This window comes from Rousettus aegyptiacus, unplaced genomic scaffold (assembly GCF_014176215.1).
Source record: "Rousettus aegyptiacus isolate mRouAeg1 unplaced genomic scaffold, mRouAeg1.p scaffold_m13_p_12, whole genome shotgun sequence".
In the NCBI taxonomy this organism is placed as follows: domain Eukaryota; kingdom Metazoa; phylum Chordata; class Mammalia; order Chiroptera; family Pteropodidae; genus Rousettus; species Rousettus aegyptiacus.
Window position 1 is genome coordinate 58,579,461 of NW_023416287.1, and position 25,464 is coordinate 58,604,924.

The window sequence follows — 25,464 nt, forward strand, 5'->3', positions numbered from 1 at the left end:
AACTTTTTGTTAAAAACTAAGACACAAATACACACATTAGCCTGGGCCAACACAGAATCAAGGGCATCAATATCATCGTCTTCCACCTCCACATCTTGACCCACTGGAAGTTCTTCAGGGGCAATAACATGCACGAAGCTGACATAGTCTATGATAAATAACAATGCTTTCTTCTGGAATACCTCCTGAAGGGCCTGCTTAAAGCTCCTCTTGAGGTGGTATCAGTCTTTTCAGAAATATGTCCATGGTGGTTTGCTTGTGTGTGTGTGCGTGTGTGCGTGCGTGTGTGTGTGTGTGTGTGTGTGTGTGTTCAATAGATTTGCTTGTAAGCAGATAATTCATCATGAGCATTCCTCTCTATTAATGAAAACCTGTTCAGTGTTGGAGTCCATATTTTCAAACTTTACAAGAAGTTTGTTGAGGTCTGCAAAAGCTTCTGATAAACTCTTCACTGTGAGTTTTCTTGGTGGTTCTTTTTCTTCTGCAGTTTTCTTCTCTTTTGTCTCTTTAGCTATGTGTTCCTGTTCAGTTTCAATGACTCCTCATTAGTCAATTTGGCAAGAATCACCTTCAAGAACATCCTCATCCACAACCAGGTTAACGTTATTTGCAATTGACCACAGCCTTGTTGAATTTTGCAACCTCCTTATCCTTGGAAGTTCCTTTGAAGGCATGCACAAACCTCTCAAATGTCTTTTTTTCCAGATGTCATTCATGCACTCCTTGGTGACATCATCCAAAGCCCAAGCAAGGTTCTTGATACAGTCATAAATGTTGTAATCCTTCTATAATTGCATCAGTGTCTTCTCAGTGTCTTCCTCCATTGCAGCAACAGCCTGGGCAAAGATCCTCCTTAGGCAGTAGGCCTTAAAATCTGCTGTAACACCTTAATCCATTGGTTGGATCAAAGAGGCAATATTTGGAGAAAGACATACCACTTTGATATTGAGATGAAGCTCACCAATAAAAGTAGAATGTCTAGGGATATTATAAACAATAAGCATAATCTTGACAGTTATTTAATTCTCCAAACAGTAGTTCTCCATTTCACTGGCATAGCAATTCAGGAAGACATCTTGGAAGAGAAGCTGGGTCATCCATGACCTCTAATTGCTCTTGTAGTTCTCTGGCAGTGCGTGCTTATTGATATGCTTGAAGGTCCTGGGTCCTCACTGTGCCAGATCACAAAGAGTTTCAAACTGCAGCCTGCAATATTGCTCCCAAGCAAGACTTATTCTATTCTTAAAAGCCTTGAAAACTGGAATTGCGGATTAAAGTCCTTTCAGACATCCATTTCCAGAATAGGGTGGTTTCATCCATATTGAATATTTGCTCTAGTGAGTAATTTTCCTCTACAACCGGCTTATCTAGAATTACCAACAATTCTTCAGTTGCCTTCACATCGGCACTCACAGACTCACCACTCACTTTTACGTTTGTAATAATTAATGATTTTTGAATTGTTTAAAGTACACAGAGCTAGCAGTAAATTCAACAACATAGTTGAGTCTAGCCTTTTCTTTCAACATTGCTAACAAACTTTTTGCTTTGGTCACGATTGTCATGTTGCTGAGAGGGATCCACTTCTGTAACCTGTCTTTAATCCAGGTGATTAGAAATTTCTCCATGTCTGAATAGGCCCTTCTCAAATTTCCATTATTCTTGTTGCCTTCAATGAAGCAGATTTTTTTAACAGCTTCTGTCACTTTGTTCTTGTTTTTCAAGATTGAAATGGGACATGCCTGACTGGTGAGCAATAAATATCACTGATTTTCCTTCATAGTCCTTAATCACTTCTTATTTCATTTCCAGGTCAATCACTCAGTATGGCTTCTTAGTGACAACATTAATAGTGCACTTTGTACACTTAGGGGCCATGGTGAACAAAACAACATGAAAGTAAATTAAGCATAAGATAAAATGATGCAATCAAGAGACATGGTAGATATATGAGGCTGCTGGCGGCATCACATGCATACTATTTTACAGTAAATTTTTCTTGATAAGTAGAAAGAATACACTTTAAAATAATGATAAAAGGTACAGTGTAGTAAATACCTAAACCAGTAACATAGTTGTTTATTACCATTATCAAGTATTATGTAGTGTACTAATTGTGTGTGCTATACTTTTATGTGACTGGGAGCACAGTAGGTTTGTTTACACCAGTGTCACCATGAACACTCGAGTAATGCATTAAGTTATGACATTATGACAACTACTGCATCATTAGGCAATAGGAATTTTTCATCTCTATTTTAATCTTATGGACCCATCATTGTATATGCAGTCCATCATTGACAAAAATGCCTTTATATTGGCCATGATTATATTTCCAATGCTCTTTATTCCTTCCAATGAATCCCAGTTACTATATGGTGTCATTTCCTTTCAGCCCAAAGGACTTCAACTTTAGTATTTATTATAGCATAGGTCTGTTATCAGAAATTTTCTGTTTTTGTTTATTTGAAAGTGTTTTTATTTAATCTTATTTTTTGAGAATGGTTTTATTGAAAATAGCATTCCTGGTTGGCACGTTTTTCTTTCAGTACTTTGAATATCATATTATTCCATTGACTACTGGTTTCCATTGTTCCCAATGAGCTGTCAGCTATTAATTACGTCATTATTCCTTTGCACATAGTGAATCATTTTCTCCTGCCATATTCAAGATTTTTTTTTTATATTCGACCTTCAATAGTTTAATAATGATGTATCGATATGTGGTTCTTTTTGAACTTTTTAAATTTAAAATCTGTTGAACTTTTTGGATCTGTTAATTAATGGTTTTCATTAGGTTTTGGGAAATTTCAGATAATTTCTTCAAATATTTTTTATATCTCTTTTTCTCTCTGTCCTCTTCTTTTGGGACTTCCATTATGTGTATCTTAGAATGCTTGATATTATCTGGCAAGTCTCTGAGGATATGATCATTTTTCTTCAATTTTTTTTTTTGTTCCTCAAATTTAATTTCTATTTTCTCTATTCAAATTTTATCTTCATTCTTTTGCCATTTCAAGTCTGCTGTTGATTTTATCTACCAAATTTTTTATTTCACTTATGCTCTTCAACTCTATAATTTCCATTTGGTTCTTAAATAATTTTAATATTATAATTTTATTTCTCTGTAGACACTCCTTATTTACTGACTAATTATCAGCATAGTTTTTAAAAATTCTTTGAACATAGTGTTCTCTAATTCTTTGAACATGTACATAATAGCTGCTCGAATTCTCATGTGCTAAAGAGAACATCTAGTTTCATTCAGAGTCAGTTTCTAGTGACCATTCCCCTCCCCCCAATATAGTTCACCCTTTCTCATGTCTAGTAATTTTTATTTGAATATTGGACACTTTACTTAATATATTGTAGTAACTCTAGATTTGGTTTTATTTTTCTGAGCATTGTTACATAGATTAATTAATTAGTTAATAACTTGCCCGGGATTACACTGTGAAATTTGCCTTTCTCATGCTGTGCAGCTGCAGATGTCTCTGCTTATTTGGTCCTATTCTTATTACTTAGCCTGGCTTACTAGGGGTTATTCCTCCGTTTTTATAATTTAGTGGTCAACCAATGGTCAGGGTTCAAATTTCATTTAAATATTTTGAACCTATAAAACGTCTACCCTGGCCAATGGAGTTTGTGTGATTAAGGGACACATTCAAAATTGCAGTCAGTTCTCAAGTTTTTCTTGGTTTTGGCATTTCACAAGAGTCCTTAGGATCTCCCCCACACATGTGTAGTTCCACAGTCAGCCAAGGATGTGAGAAGGAAAGTTTATCTTAATCATTTTATGATGCTCTAAATTCTAGTATTTTTCCACTCAATTTCTGGCTAAATTGGAAAACACAATGTTGGTCTCAAAAAGCTGCAGGTTCATCTAGTCAATTCCAAACCAAATCTGCTGTTTCTAGCTGTGAATATCGTAGACGTTTGTCCACCGCTCTTCTCCACTTCTGCCCCAAGAAAAGTGGCCTTCTTTGACAGCAAAGTTGCTCTTTTATTGTGCTTAGCTTAAGATAGTATAGCTACAATTCTTGGCAACCAAGCTGAGAGAGGGGAGTGTAGAAACAGCCCAAGGCCAAAGGCCACAGACTCCCACTATTCTTACCCCAAACTCTATCAGTTTTAGTGTTTCAGAATAAATGTTTATTAATTCATTTTCTGCCTTCAGTAGTTTTCTGATAGCTGAAACAATTTTTAAAGATAAATTTGTCCAGTTTTATGCTTGTTTTCTCTGAAGGGAAATCACCTGATTTGTTCATGTTGCCATTACTAGAAGATCAAATCTGTTTTTCAACAGATTTGTTATGAGTAGCATTTAATAAATATGTGTTTAGCATAATTTATCGAAAGGCAGACTCTGCTGAAGAGCGTTCAGAGAGTGATAAACTCTGTATTGCAGGATACCAGATTATTCCAAAAGCCTGTAAATGTTTGTTAAATGAAAAAGTAATCTAAAGCAACAGCTAACTTTTTCTTTGTTTTTATAAGACAGAAGTTGGAAAGGAATAATCTAAAAAAATTTCTGAAGCTCGATTTTGATAATAAATGTATTGATTTACTTGCTTTAGATTCTGCTTAGATAATAAAAATCCATTCTCTTCTACATTTTATGAAGCCCTTTTCAGAGGTTCAAAATAACTTGTTCTTCACCTAAAAAACAACAACAACAACAACAAAAACAAAAACACGCAGAGTGACTACAATGTAGGTAACCTTTCCCTGAAATGGCTCCCACTCCCTTCTAGTTTAGACTTCTCCAGGAGCTTCTTGGAAGGTTTGGTGATGTTCAGAGAATGTATCAACAGGATGGTGCTGTGTTTTTCTATCAAATGTTTTCATTTAAGATTTAAAAATTGTAACTTTGAAGAAAGCCACCTTCATCCAGGTATTTCTGAACCTTTTGAGGCTTATTATTTTCTTTCAAAGATTCGTTCAGTCTAAAACTATACACACTAGAGGTCTCAGATAGACAGCCTGAATCAGCCCATAGCTATGTTTTATTTGTTCTAAATAGTGCTCAAACAGAAGTTTTGTTTCACTTTAAAAATCAGATACTTCACATAACAATACTGGTTTCCAGATCTGAGTATCTCACAGCACAGCCTCCCTCCTTCAGGCACAATGAGCCTCAGCCCCTCAGAAGACACGTGAGCTCTGCTCTCCAGGTTGCTTCAGTCTTGGTCTTGCTGGCCGGGTTCCCTTTTCATATGACCACTCGAACATTTAATTTTGTAACATTTGAGACTGTGGACTCAAAAGCCAGAGCACTAACAGGGGACATGCTGGTAATCAGTGTAGGATTAAGCTGCATGTAAAAAAACCCAAAAAACAAACAAACAAAAAAAACTTGCATCGTGTAGAAAGCATTTGAACACAAATAGAGAAGGATTTTTAAGTTAGAGTATATACCATGACATAAATTAAAATGGAATTGAAATAATAGAAAAGTCATTCATTTGTTCACTCATTCATTCACTTATTCATAGAATATGTATGGACCAAGTGGATCTGGCTTACCATTGTCTCTCTCTAAGACCAGAGGTTCCTGATGTATAAGCATAATGTAATAAATGTTCCATTCATAATAAAATAAGTGTTCCACACATATTCCGTGAATAAATAAACAAGTGAATAAATTGCATTCATTTTATTTTATTTCTCTGGAAAACTGGACAACTTATTTCCTCAATCTCTCATCTCCAGAAACCCTCAAATTTCTATTTTAATAGATTTAAAATGGGTTTCTAATGGTATTAATAAAGACTTTCACACTTGGTTAATGAAAAAAAAGGAGGAAAAAATCCTTGAAATATTAAGCATTTTGCCTGTAATTGGGACTCAACAGTACACTTCTCCTAAGGCAGAAAAACCCAAATTGGTGTAATTGGGTAGTTTATTATTAAAAGACTGTGCAGTCTTCAGATTTCTACACAAAACTAGGGACAGTAGTAACCAGAGCAGACTCTTTTCTTTAGAAGTATGTTAATTAATCCTTTAGTAACTGAGACTAGACAGCATGCAAGATACAAACCAATCTAAAATTGACAAACAGAAGTTTTAGGTTTATAAGCCAAATTTAAAATCTGTAAGTAGTAAGGAAAATATAGATTTAAAATTTAAGATCAGATTCCTTCCTCCACTCATAGCATAAATACATTGTGATCAGAAGCTGCTATTGTTCTGATAGCTGTGCTCTGGGAGGCAAAGGGAGAGAGAGAAAGAGAGAGAGAGAGAGAGAGAGAGAGAGAGAGAGAGAGAGAGAGAGAGAGAGAGAGAGAAGGGAGAGGAGGATTGGGAACACTTCAGAGAAACGTCTGGGATTCTGCCACCCTGCTCCCTGGCCCTGGGAGGGTCCATGACAGATGTTTGGAAAGAGGCAGCTTGCTGGTCCCCCAGCAGCGTCCTTATAAAGTCAGCTCTGGTAAGCGATATTCTTGATACTTGATGTTTTGCCAGCAGTTAGAATACTGCTTTTCTCTTAAATCTACACATGCTGCTTAGAAGCCACTGGGTTTCTATTTAGATTACAGATATCGCAGCAACAATGTTCAAACATCATGTAGCATGTAATATCAATCCAGGCATGTGTAGTTATTTGGATTTAAAGAGACAGTAGAGTGTCATAAAAAAAAGAAGCATGGAATCAGGAATCAGTCTAGGGCCCAATTGTATTTTTGCTTTTGTGTGACTTTAGCAAAGGGGCCTAACTTCACTGAGTCATTCTCTTCATTCATGGCAGATGCACATCCCCCCACCCTGTTACCTACTGCTGCTATCATCATAAATCCTGGAGGAAAACGTTACTCAGCCTATTCTTTCCAGAGCTGCAAGATTCACATTTTCCTGGCCAGGATTTTAGACTCTAATCCATATCCTGGCTTTTAACAGAACTTAGAAATGTCCTCAAGTGGAGAAAACTGTTATAGAATTTTTAAAATTGAAAACCCATTCATAATTTGCAGTAAAGAAATGAATCAAAATGCATGAGTCCGAAATGATAAGAATGCGATTGCTGACCGTGAATATCTGATTACGGTACTACTTTCTAATTGCTACACTTGCAGTAGAGAGAAATAAAATTGTGAGAGTGTGAAGTGAATAAAGGATTCTAACGCTCTCCTGGGGCTCAGAGACCCACAGATTGGAGAAAGTAAGTGAATGCCTTTCTGACCATTGAATTCCTCACTCTTATTTCAAGTTAGTAAGCTCTAAGGAGGATTTTAAAGAAAACAGTCTACTTCCTAAAAGAGAACTGAAACAGTTGGGGAGACAGCGCCACCTAGTGTCCACACAAACCTCCCTGACGGTCGTCTGCAGTAATTGGCCCCAGTAACTTTTATGAAGTAGGGCGAAGAAAATAAATCCATCAAAGCTGACTAACAGAGAGAAATGCCAGCTGAAAGCATTTTTGACTCTTGATGCCTTCAAAAGCCAGGAAACTTAATCCTTGCCTTATGTTTCTTTTTTTCTTTTCTTTTTTTCTTTTTCATGCCCCTAAGGAAGCCAAGCTTGTCACTAAACCGAGGGAGGTGAAGCAGGTCACTAAGTTTATAATGCAGTTGGTAACTGGTTTTCATTTTTGCTCTGCATCCTGGCAGCAGGAGATAGGCAGCTTGTTATAACTTCGAGGGGGCTCCTGGAAAGGCTGCTTGCTGGGTGTATTTCTGTAGGCGTGTGCTCGCTGGGAATATTATTACCTCATGGAGTCATGAATTTAATAGCATTTCTTCCACTTCATTCAGCACAGCACTAAGTTACAGTGACTCGGCTCCAGCACATTACAGACACACATTGTTCCCAATCGTATCACATCTTCACAGTCCCATGTGGGTCCCGACCACGCAGCCTGCTTTTGCACACATGCCATACACGCTCTATTCTCACACTTCCAGGCTTTCAGGCCAGGGTGTTCCCTAGCTCCTTATCAACTTAACTGGTCTGCATCCTCCTTCCTCTTCCATTCGTTCTACTCCCGCTGCTGTTTTATAACTGTCATCTCAGAGCACCTACCATGTTCCAAGCACTGCGCGCCAGGTGCTTCCCACACAATTTGTTATTTGAGATATTGCTTTATCTATCTTGTGGGTGGGGAGAGTCGCTGCGAGTAAAGGGCGATCAGGGTAGCGGAGTGATCTGCTCTCCCGTCGCTCTCCCGTCGTATACTGCTTGCAATCTTTGGCTGTTTCTACTATGTGGAGAGAGCTTTACTGACAATACCACTCCTGACCCAATCTCTGCCTTTCTCGCTCCTCCCAGAGGAGAGGAATGATTTAATCTGGTGGTGACTTTGGGAGGAGAATGGGGTTTGTGTAGCCCAGGCTCTGGGAGAGAGGCCTCCTGCAGGGAGCATGAATTCGGTCTGTATCTCTTTCTGTACATTTCACAGGGTCAAGTCTGTCCCTGAGCTGCCCAGGACAGGTGGGCAAGTCTGTCCAATCTTGGGGTTCAGAGTAGAAAAGCCCACTTGCCCATATGTATAAACCACAACCGCTGCTCTCAACTCTGTCAGTAATGAAGGTGATTTTTTTTCTCCTACCTCTCTCAGTTTGGTACTTTGACTTGTTCTTTTTTGGGACTTGAACTCCTAACATTTAGGAAAGTACTTCATTGCTAAATCCAGAGCATAGGGTTGGGATTATTTGAACTCCAGATGATTCAGACCCAAATGAATTCTTTTTTTAAGTCCAGAACCAATTTGGTCTGGCATAAAGAATGTTCTGAACTCGTGATCAAAAGATAAGGGCTCTATTCTAGGCTTGGAGTTTTCCAGCTTTGTGAGCAGCTGCTCTTGGCTTTGATTTTCCCAGCCTAGGTTCTATGATTCTAAGGTCAAGGGATCTAGTCTGGAGGCACTATGAAGAGGTGATGATCATCATTGTGCAAAGGAAGATGCCTTGCATCCATTCCAAACAAGCTGCTGCTTATTTCCTTCTCCTTGGGAAAGCTCATGTTTCGTAGAACATTCTGGAAGCATTTCAGAGCATTTGTGGAATGAAAGTATTTGCCTACAAGGTGCCCTTAGCCCCCGCCACCCTTAGTAGCCAGAGGCTAACCCATTTTATTTGTTGCTATACACCCTGGGCAGGAGGCAGCCAGTGCACTAAACTTTTTATTTAGAGCTCAAAATTGGGATTCGTGGGTTGACAAATTATTTTCTTCTTTATTTGTGAGTTTGTTCCACCTCAAATCACATTTAGTTCCTCATTTACTAATTTGGCTTTATTCAGAAGAATGACATAATGTGGATTGTGGAGAAAGTGTGGAGCTTTCTGTCACCTAAAGTATAAGAGGGTGGCAGGTGCATCACCTCTGCTCTGACAAGAATAAGAGAGGGAAAAAGAATGCAGTTTGACCTTTCAGAGTGTTACCACTGCAGCCAGAACTTTACCTTAGTTTTAGGACATGTTAGCACTATTTTAGGTTCTCATTTCCCTTGAAATAATTACTTGCTCCTGCAGACTCTGATACACTGAACACCACCCATGCCAGACAGCGTCTGTGCACTGAGTGGCAGCCCCACGCCTTCAATCTAAGTTCACTTCTCTCTGACATGGAAGAGATTCAGGATGAGCTTTGCCTTGGATTTATAGGAAAGGGAAGATTTGGGGCAGTACATGTTGGGGCACACATGTTGGTATTGATGCTAATTCTAGAAAGTTAATAAATGTGAGCTTCCTTTGTTCTTTGTCTCTCTCTCTCTTTTTTTTTTTTTTTTTGGTGAGGTCATGCCTCCTATATGCTGATAATTCCAAAATTTGTATCTCCAGACTGGACCTCTCCTCCAAGTTGCAGACTCATTCTATCTATCTATCTATCTATCTATCTATCTATCTATCTATCTATCTATCTATCTCTATCAATAAATATATATTTATCAATAATATGTCAATGATATATACTATGTGTAATACATATGTCAGTTATATATACATATATCATTGCCTTCTCATCAGGAGGAGGAAACACTGGGATGCCTAATGGGTACCCCAAATTTAGCATGTTCTGAATTCAGCTCTTCATACTCTCCTCCACATTTGCTCTTCTCTCAGCTCTTTTCTTACTCTGTCTTCTTCACCTCCAGATTACATCCATGTTTTGACTGTTTTCCCCACGTTCCCTGCTTCCAACCTGGTTGCAGTTGTCTTCATCTCTTGCCTTGACTTCTGCAATAGCCGCTACAAAGTCTCTCTGCATTTCTCTTGCCCCTCCAATCTTTTTTCAGCTTAGAAGTTCATTTGATCTTAAAATATTTTGAACATTTTGTTCAAAGCTTTGAACATTTTGTTCAAAGCTTTCCAGTGACTATCTAAGTCATTCTAACACAAACATCTTGTCGCTCCTGTTTCTTATCTGCTCCCGTTGCCTTCTTGTTCTGTTCTTGCTACATTGGCATCTTTGCCTTTCCTCGAAAATGTGAGAAATGCTTTCACCTCAGAATCTGTGTGCCTACTGAGTTCCCTGAATGGGTATTTTTTCCGTAGGGTCTACATGGCTCACTCTTCACCCGGTGTGGGGTCTTGGCTCAACTGTGGGAACCTCTCTGGCTGTTCTTGTAAAACTACATCCCTCACCACCATCTCTGCTTCATGTTCTTAGCATGTGTCACTATTTAACATACTCTATATACTACTCACTTATCTTGTCTCTTCCAGGAGAATGTAAGCTCCATTAAGAAAGAGATTTCATTGATTTTGTTCCCAGCTGTATCTCTAGCTATTAAAGCCAGGTACTCAATAAAACAAACATTTATTGAATGAATGAAGGAAGATGATGAAGAGAAAATCGATGATACAAGCGTTTCCCTCATGTGGGCATGGCGGACACTGAGCTGACAACCGATCATTGAAAAAAAAACCCAGGCTATGATCCAATACCAGAAATTATATTATTGGAGATTTACTTTCGCTTGTAACTATTATTTAACCTTGTTTGATTGAACAGATATTTAGTGAGCAACTGCTATATTACCATGCTAAGGAATGAGGGTACAAACATAGTCCGTGTTCTTGTGTAGAGTAAGATGAGAAATTTACATATAAATAAATAATTTCAAAACAGAGTGGTAAGTAAATGCTTAAGCATGTCATCTAGGTTAAACAATTTAGGCTGTATATACGCGCACACGCACACACACACACGTACACATTTTTTTTTACCTGTTTCTGTAGGAGAGTATATTTTGATTGGCAGTAATAGAAGGGAGAAATTACTTGCATTTTCTCAAAAAGCACATCCTAAATAAGAGCTTTCAGAAAAAGATTATTGAAGACAATTATTGCTAAATAATATTTTGATGGCCTGCTCTCCTCTAATTAAGAACTTTCTATTTACTTTAAATGAAACTTTTGCACTCTTAGTGCCTAGTAATTCTCTCTGCAAAGAGGGTTTGATAAAATCTTTTTTTTTTTCCCATAAAAAAATGGTGCACAGTATGACTGACTGGACAAGCCCCACTCTTTACCTTGATCTATGCATATAATTGATGGTTTGTCTTAACAAAATTTGGTCTGTCATGGCACCCTTTTGAGATGTAGTTAGCCATTTGTCTACTCTGCTCTCTGAGAGCCTGAAATTCTGCTCCAGTTGTTGGCTGGGTACGCCAGGGTCTGGAAAAGTTTCTGAGCAATACAGAAATATTTCCATAAATTGGGAGTTTAAGAAAACAGCAATGATTTGCTGAGATCTAAAACTCTTCTACGAAATTGGCTCTACTTTTCTAAAGAGTTACCTTGAGCTCAAATGCTTAACCATCGCCAGAGGTAATTTTTTAAAGAACTATTCCTCTGCATCTCTCCCCCCACCCAGTCTGGATCAAGCAAGCCTCTTTTGTGTGCCTACAACACCCTACATTTCCTTTATTACAGCCTACCCAGGGTTAGGCCAAGCTTTGCAGGTAGAATATGGTGCTCCGGAATGCCAAGTCTGCCCATGACTTCTGAGACTAGCTGCACTTTTGAGTATCTCCAGGAACACCCTCACTTTAGACCAGATGGGTACAAATTTGAGGGTCCCCGAGGACTCTTTCAGGTTCAATCATTCACTAGAACGACTCATAGAACTCACTGAATGCTCTATACTTAACCAGCCAAAAGAAGAGATGCATAGGGAGAAGTCTGGGAAGATTCCAAATGTGAAGCTTCTGCTGTCCTCAGGGATGTGTAATCTTGCCGGCACATCCACGTGTGAAGACAGGCAGAGTATTTCCAACCAGAGAAGCTCACCCAAGCATCAGTGTTGGAGTTTTAATTGAAGCCTCATTGCATAGACATGATTAATTAATCAGTGGCACACGGCAGAACTCAATGTCCGGGCCCCTCCCCCTGCCCATAAGTCAGGCTGCTGTCATGTGGCTCAAGCCCCAACACTCTAATCACATGATTGGGCTTTCTGGCATGGACAGTACCCATCCTGAGTCATCTGTCAGCATCGACCAGGTGTGGTTTGAGAGACACACCAGGAATAACAAAGACATTCTAATTGTGGGGAAATCCTAAGAGTTTATAGATTTCTTCCCAGAAACCAGGGATTAAAGGCCAGCCAAAATTGCTATTACACACAGTCCCTATAACATTGTATTATAGCTGCATGTTTATCTGTTTTCCTAATTAACTTCATAATGATAAATAATATGCTGCCTTATTTATCATTGTTTTTGCACTTAATGCAAGATAGGTGCTCAAAAATATTTGCCATATACAATTACTAGGCAGATTTTATTCTGGCCTTAATTCTAAGCCATTACTGTTAGGGAGCTATTAAAATCCTAAGTTATGTGTGGGTAAGGCAGTTGTCCTCATCTGGATTCTCTTTGTACATTATTTAGTCCCTCTCGGCCTGATGATTTTCTCCTATATCTCATCCTAGTCTACTTCTCATGCTGTCCAAACCAGTTCAAGTTGAAGCAACAGCTCTTATACTGAGATTGATATACTTAATGCCTTCTGGAAATTAACAAAGTCTCCATTAACTGTATTTATGCGGCTCCAGATGCTAGCTACTGCATGGGTCCTTGCAAATGCTGGAATAACATGAAGTTTCGTTTCTTAAATGCTTGATCTATAAAAAAAAACTGCCTACTTAACTTGTTTTAATTCTTTTTTGTTGCTATGATATGAGTAAAAAGTAGAATGACACATGGCAGAAGGATTTCGACTGTCCCGACTTTCCTCAATATGAAAGCTATTTCCAGGCTGTTATGAAGTAGTAGTTTTTTAAAAGGTAGTGGTCTTTCTTTCTCTTCATGACTCAAACCACATTTACTATGAGATTATTGAATATGTACCTGATGACCCAAAATGCGACTTCCCACTGACTGTGTTAGGGTAAGATTTTATTTTTAACCTTTTTGTGCCACCTACCGTGTGAGATATAATGCTGAGAACAACAGTAGAAAATGGCACAGGGACCAGGGTTTGGAGGAAACATAAATAACAAACCATCCCTCTGAGGGTTTATAACAGGGTAAAAAAAATAGCTGGCAGCCATGAATAGGAGGTTAGTCTCGTGTTCCAGCAGTGGCTACTGGCATGCTCCCTGATAAGAGTCTCGTTATGCCAACGTTGGAGTTTCATGAGCTTGCCAGCTGCAGAGCACACATTCTTCTCTGGACTTTGCCTTGCCCATGGGTGTAAGAGACATGTGAGGAGCAGGTGGTGGGTAGAGGCAGGATTTGGGGGTAAAGGGAAGGTGTTTAAATAGTGTTGGCATCATTTCAGTAGAATACAAAGCACATCCCTATGAAGAGTTAAAACAGCTTAGAAATTGCTTAAATATTCCATAGCCTTTCCAAAAATTTGAGAAAATAAAGATAAGCAAAAGATGTTCTTATCCTTACAAAACACTAAGATTTATTAAAAGACATTGGTTTATCCAAGGTTATAAATGTTCATAGTCCAACTCTCGGAGAACCTGTGAAGTGAGGGACCAGGCTGGTCCTTTTCTTCTTTTCATGTCTTTCTCTTTTTTTCCTCCTTTGAGGCAGAACAATAGGAATACTGAGACAATGGGACAGGCTTGTGGCTTTTACAGGGAACATGCTGTTGGCTTGTGGAGTGACACCTGGAGGGATGACAATTCTGTGATAGGTGAGGTGAAGGGGAGCCCAGGTCCCATCCAGATCCAACCCCTGACGGAAAAGCTCACTTGCTACTGTGTGTGTGGAGTAACAGTGACATCCTGTGGCCAGTTTGGCTGATCTAAGTGGCTCCTTTATAGATAAAGGAGATCGTTGTGTCTGCACTGAAAGGTGAGCCAGGTTGGCTCCTTTCGACAATACACGGAAGAGGGAAGGGCAGGAGTCCCACTCCTTGCTTTCTGACGCATCCATCTCAACCACTGTCTCTGATTTAGGTGATGGAGATTCTTGGGACAGAAATTATGTCTATTTTTATGCTTGATCAATTTAAATGGTACCATTTAAGTGTTATGTGAACCATAATAATAACCAGGAGAACAGTGTGAGAAAATAGTGACAAGAAAGAGAAGTGCTTCACCTTTTTTTAAAGATATCCCAGAGGATTAATGAAGATAATCTGTTACTTAAAAATGCCTAAATTGCTTGACATTTAGCATTTTTTTTTTTTTTACAGTTGTGGATGGATTAACTTTATTTTGACCTTAAGAGAGAAGAGGGCTGGGGAAGAAAACAACTCTGATCTTAAGTGATTCTAACATTCTTACGCAATCAGGCCATGCAAGCCAAGTTCATGGCTGTGCTCTCAGGGCCTGGGAGTTCTGTGATTTCAAGTCTTTAATGTGTAACCTCCCATAGCACTAAATAGAGGGAGTACCCTGCTGGCGCCTGATCTGGGGTGTGATGGAATCGATGAGTGTGAAAGTCCAGGGCTCTGCTGTGGTGGTGGGTGTGAGCTGAACAAACTCTTTCTTCATGGTGATACCAGCACCTTGTGGTTTCTGTCACTGCCCTGAGACACCCCTGCACCTTGGTTCTTCTCTAAGTGTGCCCAGGATCACTGCTCAAAGAATAAGGCAAAGGAAGCTGGAAGTTAAAAGTTTATGCTCTGCAGTTACACAGGCCTGGTTTTCAATCCCAGATCACCGCTCCCTAGCTCCGTGACATTGGGCAAATTCTTCGCCTGCTCAGAATTGCATTTTTCTCAAATGCAGGAAGAATAAGCATCCCCTTCTTGTGGGGGGGGGGGGGCGGGATGAGCACGTGTGATAATGCCGGGTGACCGTCAGTGTGCATCACCTGGGACACAGTTTAAACCCACCCCTGTGAGCTGCCGCAGTTGTTGCTGTTGTCCACGGGTTCCGCGTTGAAGGCAATCAGGTAGGAGGCTCCCTGCCCATACCTTACTAACAACCAGCAGAAGGACTTGTAGTCGTCCACCATAGCAGGTTTGGGTCAAGGGCAGGAGAAAGGGAGAAGTGTGTGAGTATGCGTGTGTGTGTGTTGGGGGGGGGGGGTTGGTTTTGTGGTGTGCGTGTTGTGTGGTACATGTGTGTGTGGTGTGTGTGTAGTGTGATGTGTGTGTATCTGGGGGTCTAGCTAGGTGGGTGGTATGTGTATGTATATGGTGTGTGTGGTGAATGTTTGTATATGGCGTAGTGTATGTGTGGTGTGGCATGGTATAGGCATGTGATAGGGTGTGTTGTAGTGTGCTGTGTGTGTGATGAGTGTGTCTGGTGTGTGTGTGGTGTGTGAGGTGTGTGTACTGTGTGTGCAGTGTGGTGTGTATGGTATGGTGTTATGTGTGTGGAGTATATGTAATGTGGTGTGTGTGGTGTATGTATACATGGTGGGGTGTGTGTGATATGTGGTGTGTGGTGACTGTACATGCCTGTGCATGCACATGCGTGTCTTCATTGACCCATCCTGCTGCAGCTCAGCATGGGTAGTGTGCCACAGCAGGGTGAGATGTACGGGCTGCCCAGAGGTGATTTACAACACTTAGGATAGGAAAAACAGAAAAAAAAAAGTGCAGGGACAGGAGTCAGGAGGCCCAGAGAATGCCAATAAAGGAAGGAAATGGAGGGGATTAGTGGAAAGTAAGTCTTTCAATGTTGAGTATTCTCCTAGGCCATTTTAAAGTTCTCCAAAACCATGATAACTTAATTCCTGTGTCAATAACGATTTCACATACTTTTTGTCTAGAGGCAGGAAAAAGGGCAGGCAAAGTTTCCTCCCACAGGGCAAAAATCTTGCATTTTTAGTCCTTAGGTAACTTAACTGACAGCATGAAAGGGATGGCTTGAAGCTATTCGAATCTCTGTCCTAGCCGATCAGCCAGTGTGTGGGGAAAATGTGATAATTTCTTCATCTCTCCAAAAGAGAAACCTATTTCCTGTCTATTTCCTAAGTTTCTCCCTTTCTCCTCTCCTTCTTTCTCTCTCTGTCTTTCTTAGTGTCTCCCAATTTTTGAAATGGCTCGTGGCCTACACAGATGGCGTTTACTGAGTTTGTCTCAAAAACTTTTTTGTCTTCCAATTTTTTCATAAATTTCTTTATGCCTTTGGGCAGCCACCCTACTTTGCAAGTTTCACTCCAGTTTCTACTTGCACTAAGTGGCAGAAGGATTTCCCATGTCCTGGCTATAAAAGAAAACCAATTTGTTAGGAGATAGGTTCACTTAGGTGTCAATAAAAATAAAGGAAAATAATGTCATACTATCTATTGGAGACATAGAGAATGAAATTACTGTACTGTGATCACTAGGAAAACCACAAAAGTTGAGGTTTTTAGAAGGTATTTGGAGGGCATCTTGGCTTGAAGATGCCTGTAGTGATGGGAAGGCAGAGAAATACAGCAAACTAAGTTTTTCCTTGCTTGGATGGAAGTCTGTTTATCCTGATCATGTGAAGTCTGAGCCAGCAATCCCAATGATTTGACTCCCCCTTCACTATTTCTCTGTGTTTGGGCAGAGAAGATATTAAGATGGGACAGTTTTCTTAAGACATGTGCAGGACAGAGGTCTCTTTTGGGAAATAAATGCTTGAAGTTTCTGATTATACAAATAACAAAGCTAATTCCACTTCAAATTGATTTGTGAAAACACATTAAACGCACTTTTATACACCAGTGTTTACACTTTTAAGTACGTGTCCCAGAAAGTGAATGCATTTCCAGAAAGGGCTCCATGTAATCAATGCTCATGCGGAAAGCTCCAGGGCAGCCCACGAATGGCGCTACACAATCCAGTCGGCACCTTTCCCCCTATCCTTTCTCCCTTTCTCCCCTTTCCTTCCTCATTACTAAACTACTGTTTCTCTAGTTTAATGAGAAGAGAGAGAGCTGAAGAGGCATGGGTGAGTGGGTGGCCTTTAGGATTTTCCATTCCTTCTTCTTTGTCTCTCTTCCTTCAAGATAGAGCAAACATTAAAAGAAATAGAAGACTTACCCTTTTGTATTAGACTCAAATACATAGCGTTCTTACTTGTTTCCTGGGTAAGTAGGGGTATTTTGAGTTCTGAAGAACAGAAAATCCCAATTCTCACTGGGTTCAACATTAAATAAAATGTGTTGGTTCCTGCATTTGCACAGTTCATAAATATGGTGTCATTTAGGGGTATCTTCAGTGGTTCAATAGTATAAACCAGGACCCATTTCTTTCCTTTTCTGCTCCACTCTTTACATTATCAGCTTTATTTTAAGACTGGCTCCACTGATGGTCACAAAATGGCAGTCAAAGCTATAGGAGTGGCTATGTGTCTCCCTATCCATAGAGAGAGAGAGAGGAGGTGGGTGGGTGGGAAGAGAAGAGGATGTACGTATGTACATACTTATGTAAGTTTTTTCTTTTCTTCTTTCCACCTTCTCCCCCCCCCCCCAACTTTGGCAAAAACCATAGAAATAAATTGATGAACTAAGGCTCTGTACCTGTCCTGAATAAAGAGCTACCCCTAGAGAACATCAGATGCTGATTGGCTGATGCCCACAGGACCTACCCCTGGAGCTGGGGGAGGATGAGAGCAGTTAGAGAAGGAAAAGATGAAATGGGATGCATATTGCTCTGCTCAACATGGAAGGGATTTCCACTACCCCATTTCTATTCTGTTTTTATAAACTCTGTGTCATCCCCATCATTATGTGTGAGAACCCACTAATCTAGAATGTACACAATATTAGGATTGGCATATATTGTCTTGACGAAATCAGCAACCTGTACTGTTGGTCACTTGAATTGTGTCCATAGAATCTACATGTCCCATGGAGGGCAATTCTGAGCCTGGCACTTTTGGTGTCCTTCTGCAGGCAAAGCCTCAGTAACTTAGTGGAAGTATCAAAGATAGTGCTTTTCTTAGTCACTTCTGTGGTAACTTCTTCCTGGAGTAGAATTGTCACCCTGGGAGTGAAGCAATTTAGGGTCTGGTAGGTGGATAAAGCTGTATATGCCAAGTGTTGGAAGCTTGAATTAAATGAATTCTTTTATTCTGGAGTAACTGCTTGAGATCTGGACCACCGGCAGAGCAAAGCTGCTTTAGACAGTGTTCTTAGACAGTCTGAACTGGATATTTCATTGCCTCACTTCCTGCTTACACTTTCATTACTTTTTTTGCACCAGAGAAGAGAAGGAAATCAGCCCACTGTCATTTCTATGCTCAAATAGGTTTGCGTATGAAACTTGCAAGTGAACTGAGGAGTGCATCTACTTCCTTCTAGGAAGACCAGAGAGTGAGAAGAATTTTAACACCAAAGCAAAAATAAAATACAAATTCTCATTGTCATATTAATTATACCACTTTCTTAATAAAGTAAGCGATGAATATCAGTTTAAATTTTCACTACCACTGGGGGCAATGATAGTGGTTTGGAAGTACTTGAAAAAATATGTGTCCGTAAAGTGCCAATGATGTAAACTGTTTGATTGTCAAACGGACAGGTGAACACTAGGTCTTGCCTGATCCTTTGAAATGCTCTAGCCTTCCCTAGCAGTAAGTGAGACGGTTTAACTGGATACCATTGAATTCTGACCATCATTTTCTACCATCTCCATTAATGAAAATTCAGAAGAGAAGCAGAACATGGGTACATGTTTTTCCACCTGGAGAGCAAGGAAAGACTGCTGGAGAGATTAGTGGCCACCACGCCTGTAGTGAGGTAATGAGCTCACATCGTCTCCATGGAAACTTCTGGAAGGCCCAGAGTTTATGTGCTGGTGCAGGGCAGGTTATTGGGGTAAAGGGAACCGGGGCCAGAAGGGATGCCACAGTCTTATATCACAGGTAAAGACTAATTCACTCATTCTCTTTATGGGAGCTGGCAATTTGAGTTTGGGTCTCTTAGTTCATGGAGTTTTGATTTGTGTTCACACGAATGCTTAGATTCCTTTCTCAGCTGACTAAGCTCTTTCAAGATTTCTTTTGCCAAACAACCTCCTTTGCTTTATACACTCTTTGTATTTATATTCATATATTTAATTACTTGTGCTAGCTTGATGCAATTTTCTTTCTTTAAGGTCAGTTTTCCTATCTCTGTTCTTATTGTTTATGGGTTGTTTTTTATAATTGAACTATAAAAGATAATCTTTTTTCTGAGATCTTTAAAAATAAGAGGGCACCTTATTTTTTAACTTCCAGTCCTTGACCACTGCCTTTTCTTCTCTGGTTCCTATCGCATCTTTTCCTCTTGGCTCCCCTTTAAATCTTTGCCATCAGCTTAACCTCCACAACCCACTTCATTGTATTAATCAACTGAATGCCCACTAGCCAGGCACATGCTCCATGCCCTAGCCATGACAGAGAGGACTGGTGGAAGATTTCGCTGTAATTAGTTTTGCCTAGAGGATCTTCAGAGGTGGAGGAGAAGTTGAGGCTTCTTAGTCTCCTCCATGTGTTTCCTCCTTTTCTTTCCTGTGATTTGGAACCCTTTCTCCTACACTTCTGTCCTTTCAGTACTTTCCTGCATCCTGGTCTTTCTCCTGTTCACTTCGGCATTGCAACCGTGCTTCTCACTGTCTGGCAGTAAGTGTACCTTAGAGGAAAATGCAAACCTTCCCTTCAGAAGGCTCTCACTGGGCCCCACTAGTGGCTTTGGGGTGAAGGGTACCGGAACATGCCACCCGAAGATATGCCACTTGGGCCTAAAGATTTTTTTTTGAGCTAAAGACAATTGAAAACCAGCAGATGCAGGAAAAGCTCTTCAATTCCTCCTAACTGCTTAAAAATAAAATATAAATTTTCTTTATTGTAAAAGAAATTCCATTTTTAGAGCTATCTCAGAGAGCTACTTCCCAGAGACACCTCTTGTCACCTGGGAGACTCTTACTTGCATAATGGGTAACTTTTATTTTCCTCCCCTCCCTTTCCCATAATTTGTTCTCCCCCCAAGAAGCCCAAACCTCTTTTCCTTTGTTTAGCCTAGGATGGTATATAAATCTAAATCTCAATCATTTGGCTGTCTCCTTGAGTCTCATTTCTTTGTGAAACTCATACACATATCTAATTTAACTATTTTTTTGTTATTAATCTGTCTTTTGTCAATTTGATTCTCAAGCCCTAGCTGTCGAACCTCGGAAAGGAGAAGGAAAAAGATTTTCCTTCCCTACGTGGCCGTAGAAATTCATTTTGTGCTGACATCTTTGAAGATGTCAATCTTATATGAGTATTATAAATATTTTATCTCTAGTCTTCCTTCAAAAATGTTATTTTATGTATGTGACTAAGGCTCCCATCTTCGAGATTGATTTATGTTTATATTAAGATGTGAGGTGTTACTGCCATCTCCAGGCTTCTTCCATATTTCACCTCAGACAACAGTCATGTTGAATATCCCAGACTTTTCAAGAGCTCCAGCTTCACTAAAGATACATCATAGATGACACCTGCTTATGGCCAGTGACTTCCCATCAGCCTGTTCCTTCCTTCTCCCCAGTCAAAAATATGGTCAAGAGACTAAAGGCATCCAGGCTTTCCTTTTCTATTCAAGTTAGTCTATCTCTTTTTCCTGTTTGGTGAAGGAGACGTTGGAAATGTATTAGGAGAAGATGTGAAATGTGGTAATTCTGCTAAGGTTAGAGAAATCCTGACTGAGTTGTAGTGAGAAAACAGCTTGTTAAACACCAGCCGAGGCAGAAGGTTTCGTCTCATTGGAACTCTACTTATTCAATGCTTGAACAGCTCTATTAACAGCAGGAACCTGGGAGTGTCTCTGGATACAAAAGGCAAGCATGGTAGATGTTAAACTGGCATTCATTTATGGGAATCCATTTTGAGTACTTTTGTTATTTCTCTCCTGGGAAGACCTTGTTGGTGGCATCTTTGAGTTAGAGAAAGTCATATTTCAGACACATATCTCTTGCTTAGAGGGAAGAAAGGCCAGATTTGAAAATAAAGTTGATATTCCTGTCATAGCACTAACAAAAATACTCTCTCACACACACACAAAAAAGGGATTTCTTTTTTGTTTCTGATTTTTTTTTTTTTAGCTGAGAAAAATGTCACATGTATTTGATCTGCATTTCAAAGGGTGGAGCGTAACCACAGGACGCATACATCAGTCACTGTAAGAGTGTCGCAGTCAACAAATTAGTACAGACCGCGTTCGCCTCCTCTCCATTTTGTCCTTCTTGTGCCTGCTATTGATTGATATACCTCAGGGAGGAGATTCTTCTGACTCAGACATATGCAAGTTCCTAAAGAAAATATCAGCTTTAAGGAGGGAATAGAAGAAATAGCAGCAGCAGCAAAAAATTGCTAATCTTTCATTTATAAACCCTGCTGAACATCTGGAGAGCATGCGGCTCCTTTAACCTCTGGAGTACAGGGACAAATGAGCACCAAAGGGCAGCCCATGCTAATGTGGTGTCATTAATTGGAATACAATGGAGGGCCTTATAATAAACTTCTGCAGAACCACCTTGGTATTCCTTTACACCTTGTCCGGCTCCTTCAGGCACTGGAGACCCAGCTTAATGGCAGAAGAAAATCTCTGGAGGTTGAAAAACAGTGAAGATATCCTTAAAGAGCAACACTAATTCAAAAGAAAAACGCGTAATGGCCAAAATGAAAAAAAAAAAAAGTCAAATGATTCATAGGAAAATACATTTTAAATGATCCATGGGGGTGTTACTTAAATTTATCTTTACATCTATTTCTCGGCCAGCATTTATAACATTTTTAACGAAACATCAGTGTGTTATGGGAGAACAGAAGGAACATGCATCATGAATGATTAACATGAAGTTCATACTTAGGGGGTGAGCATAAGGATTTGAATTTAGTTGGAATAGTGTAAATTTTTCTATTACCTTTATTTGGGGCACACCATTTGAAGACTCTTTAACTCCATTAAGCAAAATAGAAATGGAGATTATATCATACTTGTTCTCTTTTTCTCCTCTTGGTAGTCTCATGGGGTAATGTAAGCATGCAGGGAGTTGCTATGTACAGAAGCCTGAAATAAATAGTCGGTGTACAAATTAATGTTGTTGTGCATCAGTGGTAGCAGTAGCTGCAGGTGCAGAAACAGGGAACTGTCTCTAAGTATGCCTTTCCTTCGATACAGAAAGTTCCCCCCACCACTGCAGACACTGCATGCTGGCTGGCCTCCAGGGGCTGCTCTGGCCCACAGACTGGGCTGGTTGGCTCATGCGGGTTTTGAAATTTTTTGGATGTGGTATTCAATGTTGACAAGAATATCCAGATTTCTCTGAAAAGATGGAAAAATCTGGCCATGATGGTGCCCTCAATCAAACAAAGCAAAAATCAGCTGGAGAGGAGGTTGGATGGAACCCCAGGATTTGGTATCTTTCCCTGGTTGCTACACTCATCTGGGTTTGCTTATAGACTTTCAAGATTGCCCTGCTTGTTTAAGAAGAAGCCATTGAACGTGTTTTAAAAATATGGAGTAGCATATTGTATTAATCAGGGTTCTCCAGAACCAATAGGATGTGTGTGTCAATCAATCAATCAATTACATAGTTTTTTTTTAAGGAACTGGCTCACCTAATTATAGAGTCTGAGAATTCCAGATTTAGCAGAGCTGATGGTATAAGATATAATCCAAGTCCAAGTCCAAGGGAGGAAGACCAATATCCCAGCTGGAGGACAATCAGACAGAGAGCAGGCATTCTTTTGCATTCTGCCCTTTATTCTATTCAAGTCTGGGAAGGCAAACGACTTTTTGGTGTTACTCATTCTATGGATTCAAATGTTAGTTTCATCCAGAAACACCCTCATAGATACAAGACACATCCAGAAATAATGTTTAAATTTATGGGTCCAGTCAAGCTGACACATAAGATAAACCATCACACACACCTAATAACCTTGGATGAGTAGAAGGTAGATCTCTTATGTGTTTGTCGCTATTCTAAAACACTGACAAGACCACTTGGCTGGGAAAGCCACTCCAGGAGACAGGCATCTAGTGTGAAATCAGAGGGTTGGATAAAGTTTTAAGCAAGGATCTTCCCAGATAAAGAAAATGACTGCTGACCAAATGCACCTGTTAATTCCTTTCTCAAAGTTCTCTGTGTACAGTAAGTCCTCACTTAACACTGTAAATAAGTTCTGTAACTTTAAAGGAAACTACATAGAATGAAATCAGTTTTACCATAGGCTAATTGGTACAAATGAGAGTTAAGTTCTTATGGCATCTCATCAATGTTATAATGAAATTACACCGAATAAAAACATCATTATTTAAGGACCTGCTATACTTTTGCTTTCGATGTCATAAAGAGCAATGAAACAGGTCTGAAAGTCTAAGAACACTTGTGAAATCAGGATGTCCACATAGCGAGGTCTGTAATACTCTACTCACTAGGACCCTGAATAATTAACTGGGCATTGGTGTCCAGCTCAGGATCTAGGTGCAGATCCCAGAAGTAGTGCCGTCCAGAATCTTTCCACGGAATTGCTGGTGAAAGCCAGAGGCTGCAACATGCTATGCACACTCACTAAGGCTCCCTGGGTGTTGGAGATATCTAAAGCCGGGTGAGAAGGAACAAAACATAATGTTTGGTTCTTAAACATGGTGAAAATCATAGTCAGAATATTAGTGCAATATTTTAATACAGTGAAAATAATTTTCACTTAAAGGCAAATTTAAGGGCACGGTAGTAACTCCTGTCTCCATTCACTGTGCATGAACTGGGAGTAGATGTGTCAGGTGGAATAATTATTTTTCATCAAAAGCCTTGAAATGAGGTAGCCACACACACAATGATGCCTATTCCATGAGACATAAGAATAATACATGTTAGTTTGGTTCTCTCTCTCTCTCTCTTTTTTTTTTTTTTGCCTATTGTTTAAGCATAACTGTAAACAGTTTCTTTTTCTTCCTTTTGTAAAGATCATTTAAAGCAAATGACCACTTGGTGGCTGATTTCCATCAGTATTATTCTGTCGTTGGATGCAGATCTTGCAATCCTTGCCCCGTTTGCTTTTTGCAGGTGTTCCTGCCTGCTCAGCCCCCTCCTGGGCTGTGGGCATTCCTAGCAGGGATACGAAAGAACTAGAACAGCCGTTCCACTGTCTCTCATTGAGAACTCCCTCTCCAGGGCCCTTGCCTACTCCCTGCCCTTCAGATGGGGAGGCCAACCTGTCCAAGTGGGCGTGAGTGGTCATGATTTAAGCAGTGCCAAGTGCTCCGTTCTCCACCGGGAGCAGAGTTCTCTGCCTCGTAGCATTCCTGGCCATCTGGGCTGGGATGCGGAGACCACCGTGGCACCAGAATAACCTTGGCCAGTTCTTAGGAAACTTCTGCTTCAGGAATTGCCATGCCCAACACCGTGGCATGTGACACCAGGAGGACGGGCACTATGTGACCTGGAGGGGCACCGTTCTTTTCTCTCACCTGCACCGCCCTGCTTTTCCAGCCCTGCCCCCACCCTCAATTAGCTTTCTGCCTCCCAGACCTGGGGAAGGAATGCTTCCTTACGAGGATGTGAGACTGGGCTGAGCGCGCGCGCACACACACACACACACACACACACACACACACACACACACACACAGAATGCCTAGCGTCTTCATAACAAGTGGGATTCTAACTCACTGTGTCCTGCAGGGAGCTAGGGGCAATCAGGGTGGGGATACAGTTTGAGAGTTTGATGAAGTCTTGAAGGAGGGATGCTCTGGTGTTTTATTTTGCTCAGCCAGAAGCTTTACTATATATGTTCTCAGTTTCCATTACTCTCTTTGTCTTCATAACCAGATTTCCTCTTTTAATCTCGTTGCTGACACCAGTAACCTCACACAGCTAGAATTACCCGCAAAGACTCCAACACTTAACATATTATCTTTGTTTAACATTTATTTGATGACTTTTCATGGTCTTTCAAGTTGAATAGATTCTTAAGGCTGCAAAAGGTTGTGTTTTTTTTAAGTTGTGTGAGAGAATGAGGTACATGATTTCATTTCTCTTGCCACCACCCTAGTCCAAGCTACTGAATTTGTCTCTGGAATGTGCAATAGCCTTCTAACGTGTCTTCCTGGTTTAACTTTGTCTTCTTTTACCTGTTATCCAAGGAGCGGCCAAAGTGATCTTTC